Genomic DNA, 8,697 nt, shown 5'->3' on the forward strand with positions numbered 1-8,697 from the left:
ATTATGTGCATCTAGCATCAGGGGCGTAATACGTGAGGCAAAGACAAGCGAAAAGAGGAATGGGCAACTGAAAATTCATGGTAATAATTCTCAGCAAATTAGAAATAGAAGAGAAATTTCTCAACATAGTGAAAGGCACCTACGAAAAACCTAAAACATCATACTCAGTAGTGAAAAATGGATGCTTTCCTCCTGAGATTGGGAACAAGGCAATGTATCTCCTTTTACTGAATCAACATGACATTATACTCGAGGTGGTCTCCAGTGCAAAAAGCAAGGAAAATAAAAGGCGGTCAGATTGGAAAGGAAGAATTAAAATTGTGTTCATTCACAGATAACGTGATCACAGATGACAAGGCGTCGGGACACAAGATCAACGAACAACAATTAGTTGTGTTTCTATGTACCAATAATGAAAACAGTCTAATACTGCACATGGGAAAGTCCCATTCACAATAAAACCAAAAGGAGTATTTGGAATTCAGTTAACGAAAGGGCAAAGCCCCTGCCCTGAAACTACACACATTGCTGAAGCAAATTAAGATCTGAATACATGGAAACATTATAACACATTCACGGCTTGGAAGACTCGATATCCTGAAGATGGCCATTCTCCCCAAATTAACTTATAGATGCAGCACACTCCCCCAGAAACTCCCAGGGCGCTTCTCTGTAGAAATTGACAAGCTTATCCTGAAATTTATATGGAAATGGCAAAAGAGCTAGAATAGCCCCCCCCAAAAAAAAAATTGGAGAAGAAAAACTCAGTTGAAGAACTTAAATTACCTGATCATACAACTTACCGTACGCTACAGTAATCAAGGCAGTGTGGTGCTGGCATCAAATCAGTGGAACACAATAGAAAATCCAGAAACACAAATTCCCGTTTGAGGTCAACGGATTTTTTACAAAGATGCCAAGGCAATTCAATAAAAGTCTTTCCAACAAGTGTTGCTTGAACGATTGGCTATCCATATGCAAAAAATATGAACTTAGACCCTTACCTTACATGTTATACAAAAATTAACTCAAAATGGATCACGGATCTTCATGTAAGAGCTAAAACTAAGAATTCTCGATGAGAACCTAGGAGAAAATCTTTGTGACCTTGGGTTAGGCAAAGATTTTTTAGATATGTCACCGAAAGCATGATAAATTGGACTTCATCAAAATCAGAAATCTTTACTCTTCAGAAGACACCACTGAGAAAATGAAAAGCCCCAAACTGGGAGAAAATATTTGCAAATCATATATCTAATAAAGAACTTGTATTTAGAATACACAAAGGGGTGCCTGGATGGCTCAGTCGGTTAAGCGACTGTCATGATCCCAGGTTCTGGGATCGAGCCCCACGTTGAGCCTGCTTCTCCCTCTGCCTGCCACTCCTCCTGCTTGTGCTCCCTCTCTCACTATTTCTCTCTGTCAAATAAAATTGTAAAAAAACAAAAAATAGAATACACATAAACTTTTAACAGTAAGACAAGTGTATTTAAGAAACAAACAGGCAGGGGCGCCTGGGTGGCACCGCGGTTAAGCGTCTGCCTTCGGCTCAGGGCGTGATCCCGGCGTTATGGGATCGAGTCCCACATCAGGCTTCTCTGCTAGGAGCCTGCTTCTTCCTCTCCTACTCCCCCTGCTTGTGTTCCCTCTCTCACTGGCTGTCTCTATCTCTGTCAAATAAAAATAAATAAAATCTTTAAAAAAAAAAAAAAAGAAAGAAAGAAACAGGCAGAAGTAGGCTGTACTTAGTGAATGGCTTGCAAAGAATAGAACATGGAAAGGAGGAAAGAAATAACTTTATAGTGGGGAAGCTGGACAAACTGCCTTGGCTAGTGGTCAGGAGTAGTATCATCCCCATTGATAGCATGTACCTCTGATATGATGTCTAGAGAATGGCGCTTGACCTCCGTGGTACTCTTCACAAAACCCACAATCCCAGGATAACCATGGGGAAAAAACATCCCCCCCAAAAAGTCCAAATTGAAGGACATTCTATAAAATACCTGACCAGCATTCCTCAAAATCGAAGGTCACGAGGGGCACCTGGCCGACTAAGTCGGTGGAGCATGCGACTTGATCTCGGGTTTGTAAGTTCAAGCCCCACGTTGGGAGCAGACATAACTTAAGAATAAAATCTTAAAAAAAAAAAAAATGAAGGTCATTAAAAACAAGAAAAGACCAAGAAATTGTCACAGTCCAGAGGAAACTAAGTAGACAAGATAACTAACTATAATGTATCCTGGATAGCCCCAAACAGGAAAAGCGCATTTGTAGAAAACGCACTTGTAATGAAGTCTGGAGTTCAGTTAACAGTATTATACCAATGTTGGTTTCTTCACTGTGAGAAATATACCATGGTGATGTCAAGATGTTTACCACAGGGCGAACTAGGTAAAGCCTGTGAGGTTACTCTCTGAATTTCTGCGACTTTTTAATAAATCTATTCTAAAATTTATTAAAAATGAACAAGGAAGGAAGGGGCACCTGGGTGGCTCAGATGGTTAAGCGCCTCTGACTCTTGGTTTTGGCTCAGGTCATGATCTCGGGGTCATGAGATCGAGACCCTCATCAGGCTCTGCACTGGGTGTGGAGCCTGCTTCAGATTCTCTCTCTCCCTCTCCCTCCCTCCTTTCCTCCCTCTCTCTAAACACACACACACACACACACACACACACACACACACACGGAAAAGATTTGAATGGATATTTCACCAGAGACAATATGTGAATAGCAAGCGAGCATTTGGAAACATGCTCAACACCATCAGTCATTAGGGAGATGCAGATTGAAGCCACCATGAGATACCACTTCACAGCCACTAGGATGGCTCTAATCACACGGACAGTGTCAAGTGCGGCGAGTGGAGAATGTGGAGAAACGGGAACCCTCACGCACTGCTCGCGGGAGGGGAAAGTAGCTTAGCAGCTCCTCCGTAGTGAACCACACACCACAGGAGCCGGCACTTTCTCCTAAGGGTCTACCCAAGAGAGAAGAAAACATGCCCACACAACAATTTGTGACTGTTCAAAACAAGATTTATTCTTTATTTACTGCCCAACGGAGAAAGAATCCAAGTGTCCATCAACAGACAAACAAGTGATGTGGATAAATGATGTACAATGGAATACCGCTCAGCAGTAAGCAGCAACGTACCGTTCATTTGTGTGGCATCACGGACAACCTCAAAAACACGCCAAGTGGAGGAAGCCAGACAGAAACATTACATAGTCCAATTACACGAAATTTCTAAGACAGGCAAAACTGTAGAGACCAGAGGTTGCCTGAGGCTGGGGGTTGGGAGCAGAGGTTGACTACAGATAGGCACAAGCGAACATTCTGGGGGTGACAGACTGTGGTGAGTGTCACACCACTGCATAAATTAACTAAAAGTCGTCGACCGTACACCTACAGTCTAGGGATTGTACAGCACGTAAACTATACCTCAGAAATCTTTGTTTCGGCTTTATTGAGGTACAGTGAGAAATGTACCGTGTACTCCTGATGATTTGATATACGCATACGCCGTGAAAGGATACGTCCCAGCTAGTCAACACATCCGTCATCTCATATTATTTGTACATGTATGTATCTTTGGGAAAACATTTAAGTTCTACTCTCTCAGCAAGTGTCAGTTATACAGTTTAGTGTTACCAAGTTTAGTAGCCACGTTAACATTAGATCCTCAGACCTTGAACATCTCATAGCTGAAAGTTGGTATCCTTTTACCGGTCTCTTCTTATTTTCCCCCACTCCCCTAGACTTCAATAGATCATTTCTTTTTTAGGGACAATACTATGAAGAAGTTGTGACATATTTTTTTTTTAAGTAAGCTCTATGCCTAACGTGGGGCTCAAACTCACAACCCTGAGAACAGGAGTCACACACGCCACCAACTGAGCCCGCCGGGCGCCCCAGCATACGATTTTAAGGCAGGTTGCCAATAGAATTTATCATTCAAAGCAGAACAATTCTTTTTTTTTTTAGATTTTATTTATTTGACAGAGAGAGAGCGAGAGAGAGAGAGAGAGAGAGAGTGCGCGCAAGCAGGGGGTGTGGCAGGCAGAGGAAGAGAGAGAAGCAGACTCCCCACTGAGCAGCGAGCCCAATGTGGGGCTCAATCCCAGGACCCTGGGATCATGACCTGAGCCAAAGGCAGATGCTTAACTGACTGAGCCACCCAGGAGCCCCTCAAAACAGAACAATTTTGAGAGTGAAAAGGATTGCTACTAAAGCTATGCAGGAAAACAGGTGTGAATGAGAACCGAACCAGACCATCTGCATGAATCGTACCCCTTAACAAAACAAAAAAAACTGGTATAAACCAGACATCTGACAGCAACAGTTAGTGGCCATCTGTTGTGTAAAAGGCACAAGAAGGTGGCAGAAACACACAGGAGCAAGATAGACATGGTGTCTATGCTGGTGCGCCCTACTTAGGGTCCCCTAAAGGGATGTAGAGCAGAGGTAATGACTATGGAGAAGAGGATAGGATGCTTGGGGTAATAGGCATTTGGACGAGGAAGACAGGTATTGCGAGATTTATGGGTCAGTCATTGTCAAAGGGGAAGGTTTTCCATAGCAAACAACTCAATGGAGCATTTTATCACCAGCTGAGTTAGAACTGCTCAGACGCTTTGCTGCAAGCTGCAGAGTTGCTTTTCAGCTTCTGTCCCCAGAAGGTTGCACAGCGAAGCCTGGGAGAAGTGTTTTGATTCAATCCTATTTTCCTCTACAGTTTGTGTCTCTTCTGTGTCCTTTCCATAAAAAAGACAGAGGCTAGCATCTGGGTACTCAGTCCAGATGCAAGTCCTTGTCTGTGTCATTTCACCCTAGAGTGCCCCTGAGGTTTTGTCCTTCCTGTTTTACACATGAAACTCTTGAGAATCAGTAACTTGCCCCAAATTGCACAGCTCGAAAGAAGGGGAACCAGAGCACGCCAAGGACAGTGACACCAGGACCCATTCCTCCCCTTCTCTATCAAGCAGCTGTCTGATCTGACTTCTGCGATATGGTGCTGTCCTACCACTGAATCCGGCTCCAAATCCCCGGGGCCACTGAGAGGGACCTCGGAAAGCATCTAATCTGTCCCCAGACGGGCAGCTCTGATGTGCGTCCTCTGATTAAGCAAGCCTCAGCTCTCTGAACCCCAATTTCCTCCTCTCTAAAACAGAAGTTGGGCTAGATCCGTGGTTCGCAAACCACTGCTCTCAGACCCTTTTATACTCTTAAAAAGGACTGATAAGACAAAGAGCTTTCATTTTTGTGAGTTTTATCAATATTTACCATTTTAGAAATTGAAACTGAGAAACTTTTGAGTAACAATTTCCCCAAACAAAAGGAAATTCAGTGATATGTGTCATTGTTTGACAGTTTTGAAGTCTCTCTAATGTCTGGCTTACTACAGTTTAAGACAGCTGGATTCTCTTGCTTCTGCATTTAATCTCTTCCAGATCACGTGTCACAGAGCCTCTAGAAAACTCCACTGGACACCTGTAAGAAAAAGAGAATGAAAAAGGCAAGTCAGATCTTGCTAGTGCTATTGAAATAGTTTTGTGCCCACTTCTCCCTGAAAGGATAGCAGGGACCTCCAGGGGTCGTGGACCACCCTTTAAGAACTATTTCAAAAGGTGGCCCAGAGACAATCTGCAGTGAGAATCACCAGGGGTGATAAAACGCCTTCCTGGCCTACCCCAGATCTATGGAATCGGAGTTCACGTTTATCAAGCTTCCTTGCACAACTGGAGTGTGGAGGCACTTGGTTGGGAGAGCCCCAAGATTCCTGCCAGCCTGGTTCATCCAAAACTATAAAGTCGCCAAAACTGGGGTTAAGACCTAGGTCCCCATGCCTCAGAATGACCAGTGGCCAGTGGCGGAAGCAGCTCTGCTCTCCCTGGTTTTGCCTGGCTCCATCACCTCCCATATTCACTTCCTTCCCCTTTCAAGGAAGTATTGAGAGCAGCCAGGCATCTCGTGTGTAGCTTTAAAATACATTCTGGGCTGGGGGGCCTGGGGGGCTCAGTCATTAAGCATCTGCCTTCGGCTCAGGTCATGATCCCAGGGTCCTCAGATCGAGCCCCACGTTGGGTTCTCTGCTCGGCAGGAGGCCTGCTTCTCCCTCTCCCACTCCCCCCGCTTGTGTTCCCTCTCTCACTGTCTCTCTGTCAAATAAATACATAAGGTCTTTAAAATAAATATATAAATTCTGGGTTTACTGGCGAAAATCAAAAACACAAGAAACAACAGGTGTTGGTGAGGATGTGGAGGAAAAGGAACCCTCGTGCATTGTTGGTGGGAATGCAAACTGGTGTGGCCACTCTGGAAGACAGTATGGAGGTTCCTCAAAAAATTAAAAATAGATCTACCCTATGATCCAATAATTCCACTACTGGGTATTTACCCAAAGAATAAGAAATTACGAATTCGAGGGGTACCTGGGTGGCCCAGTTTGTTAAGCATCCGACACTTGATCTCAGCTCAGTCTTGATCTCAGGGTCATGAGTTCAAGCCCTGAGTTGGGCTCCATGCTGCGCAGGGAGACTACTTGAAAAAAAAGAAAGAAAAAAATAATTAGAAAAGATGTATGCACCCCTATGTTTATAGCAGTATCATTTCCAGTAACCAAACCACTGAAGCAGCCCAAGTGGCCATCGATAGATGAATGGATAAAGAAAATGTGGTAAATATATGTTTTATATATATATATATATATGAATATTACTTAGCCATAAAAAAGAACGAAATCTTGCCATTTGCAACATGAATGGATCTAGAGAGTATTATGCTAAGTGAAATAAGTCAGAGAAAGACAAATACCATATGATTTCACTCATATGTGGAATTTAAGAAACAAAACAAATGAAAAACAGAGACAAACCAAAAAACAGACTCTTAACTATAGAGAATAAACTAATAGTCACCAGAGGGGAGGTGGGTGGGGGGATTGGTGAAATAGGTGAAGGGGATTAAGAGCATACTTATTGTGGGGCGCCCGGCTGGCTTAGTTGGTAGAGCGTGTAACTCTTGATCTTGGGGTCATGAGTTCAAACCCCTCTTTGGGGGCAAAGATTACTTTAAGAAAAAGGGTACGCTTATTACGATGAGCACTGAGTAATGTATAGAATTATTGAGTCACTACGCTGTATACTTGAGACATATTATAATACTGCATGTTCGCTATACTGGAATTTAAAAAATGACTAAGAACCAATAAATAGTCAAAATAAATTCTGGGCTTGCTTCCAGTTGTATATGTCTGCATCCAGGAAAAGCAAGAAGGAATGAAGGGAAGGGCCTCATGGGACAGGGACTTTGTTCTTCAGGAGGAAGTTCTGTTCTAATCTTGGCCCCACCTGGACATTGTACAGCGAGTCAACCACAGAGCCCATGAACACCGTGCTCCACACCGGAGAGCAGCGGAAGGAAAAGTCGACCTTCAGGAGTGTAAGCCCTGGTGGGTACAAAACCAGCAAATAGGGAAGCAACTCAAGGAAAAGAACAGATTAACAGAATGCCTTTAGTGCAGAAACAATACAGGAGCATTTTTACATGTAAGATAGATTGTGAGCATTTAAATATTCAGAGTGAGATTCCATACTGGATTCAAAAATATTAACTGTGATTTACTCATACCCAACTTCTAGTAGGAAAAAACCAGGATAGTGGGACACAGGCTTACATGTAAGTTACTGTAGTGTATCTGTTAAAACCTGTATTACAAAGTAACTTGTGCAATTGGTGTGATGGAACTAGCTTTGGCCTTGAATCGGGCACAACTGGGCCACTAACTAGCCATTAAACAGCTGTGTGACTTTTGTTTCTGGCGAGCACTTACTATGTGCAAGGGGCATGTTAGAGATATGAAGCATTTACAGAAAAAAAAAATCCTAAAATGGACTGGAGGTGCCAATCCTGGTTCACCAGCATCTGCTGTGAGAGGCAGGAGGGTTCAGTGCTGATGAGAAGATGCCTGGAGCAACGCGGGGCGGGGGAGGGGTGTGCGGGGGGGGGGGCTTTCTGAGAGGGCTGTGGGGTCGCCTCTAGTGCCTCAGCTGTACGGGAAGTTCAGTGACGCCTCCATCACACCCCAACAAGTTCGTTCACCGCCCGCTCTGCGCCTGCTGCTTCTCCAGCAAGCAGGGGCCGCACGTTCCCCGCGCAGGGTCTTGCGTGAGGAGCCACATTTCCTGGCACTCATTACACCCACATGCCAGAACGAATCCGGGTCCCCGACGGGATTGACCCCACAGTGCGCCGCAGCGTTGGGAGGAAGGGACGAGGGACACTCAGGCAAAGGGCGTCTGAGTGCCGGGACAGTGGAAAGCACAGCCCGGAGTGAGCTGCCACCCTTCCAACCGAGCCCCGTGTCTTCTGCTCCCGGGTCCGGGTGGAGCCGCCCGCCCCGCCTCCGCCGCGGCTCCCGGATCTGCGCCCGACCCCCTTCGCTGTCCCAGCGCCTCCTGGCTCGCGTCCCCCGCCCCCTCCACCAGTGATCGCGAGGCGCCGAGCCGCCCGGGCAGCTACGCCTGCGCCCCGCACCCCCGGCGCCCTCTGCCTGTCCCGGGCGCCCCCCCCCGCCCGGCCCCCTGCACCCCGCACCCCCGGCCCCCTGTGCCCATCCCCCTCTTCTGTCCCAGCGCCTTTAGGCTCGCGCCCCCCACCCCCTCCATTTGTGCCCACGCCCTACCCGGTCCCCATTGC

The 8,697-nt window shown here is 45.7% G+C and overlaps 1 long non-coding RNA gene across 1 annotated transcript; it reads right to left on the minus strand.

Annotated features, from left to right (window-relative positions):
- Nucleotides 1-5,257: 5,257 nt before the first annotated feature.
- On the minus strand, nucleotides 5,258-6,494 carry LOC103666665. The gene is made up of 2 exons (XR_569580.2): nucleotides 6,432-6,494; nucleotides 5,258-5,490 (listed from the first exon to the last, which is right to left on the minus strand). It is a non-coding gene; the product is annotated as an uncharacterized LOC103666665 (long non-coding RNA).
- Nucleotides 6,495-8,697: the final 2,203 nt, after the last annotated feature.

Source organism: Ursus maritimus, unplaced genomic scaffold (assembly GCF_017311325.1).
Source record: "Ursus maritimus isolate PB19 unplaced genomic scaffold, ASM1731132v1 scaffold_32, whole genome shotgun sequence".
Classification (NCBI taxonomy): domain Eukaryota; kingdom Metazoa; phylum Chordata; class Mammalia; order Carnivora; family Ursidae; genus Ursus; species Ursus maritimus.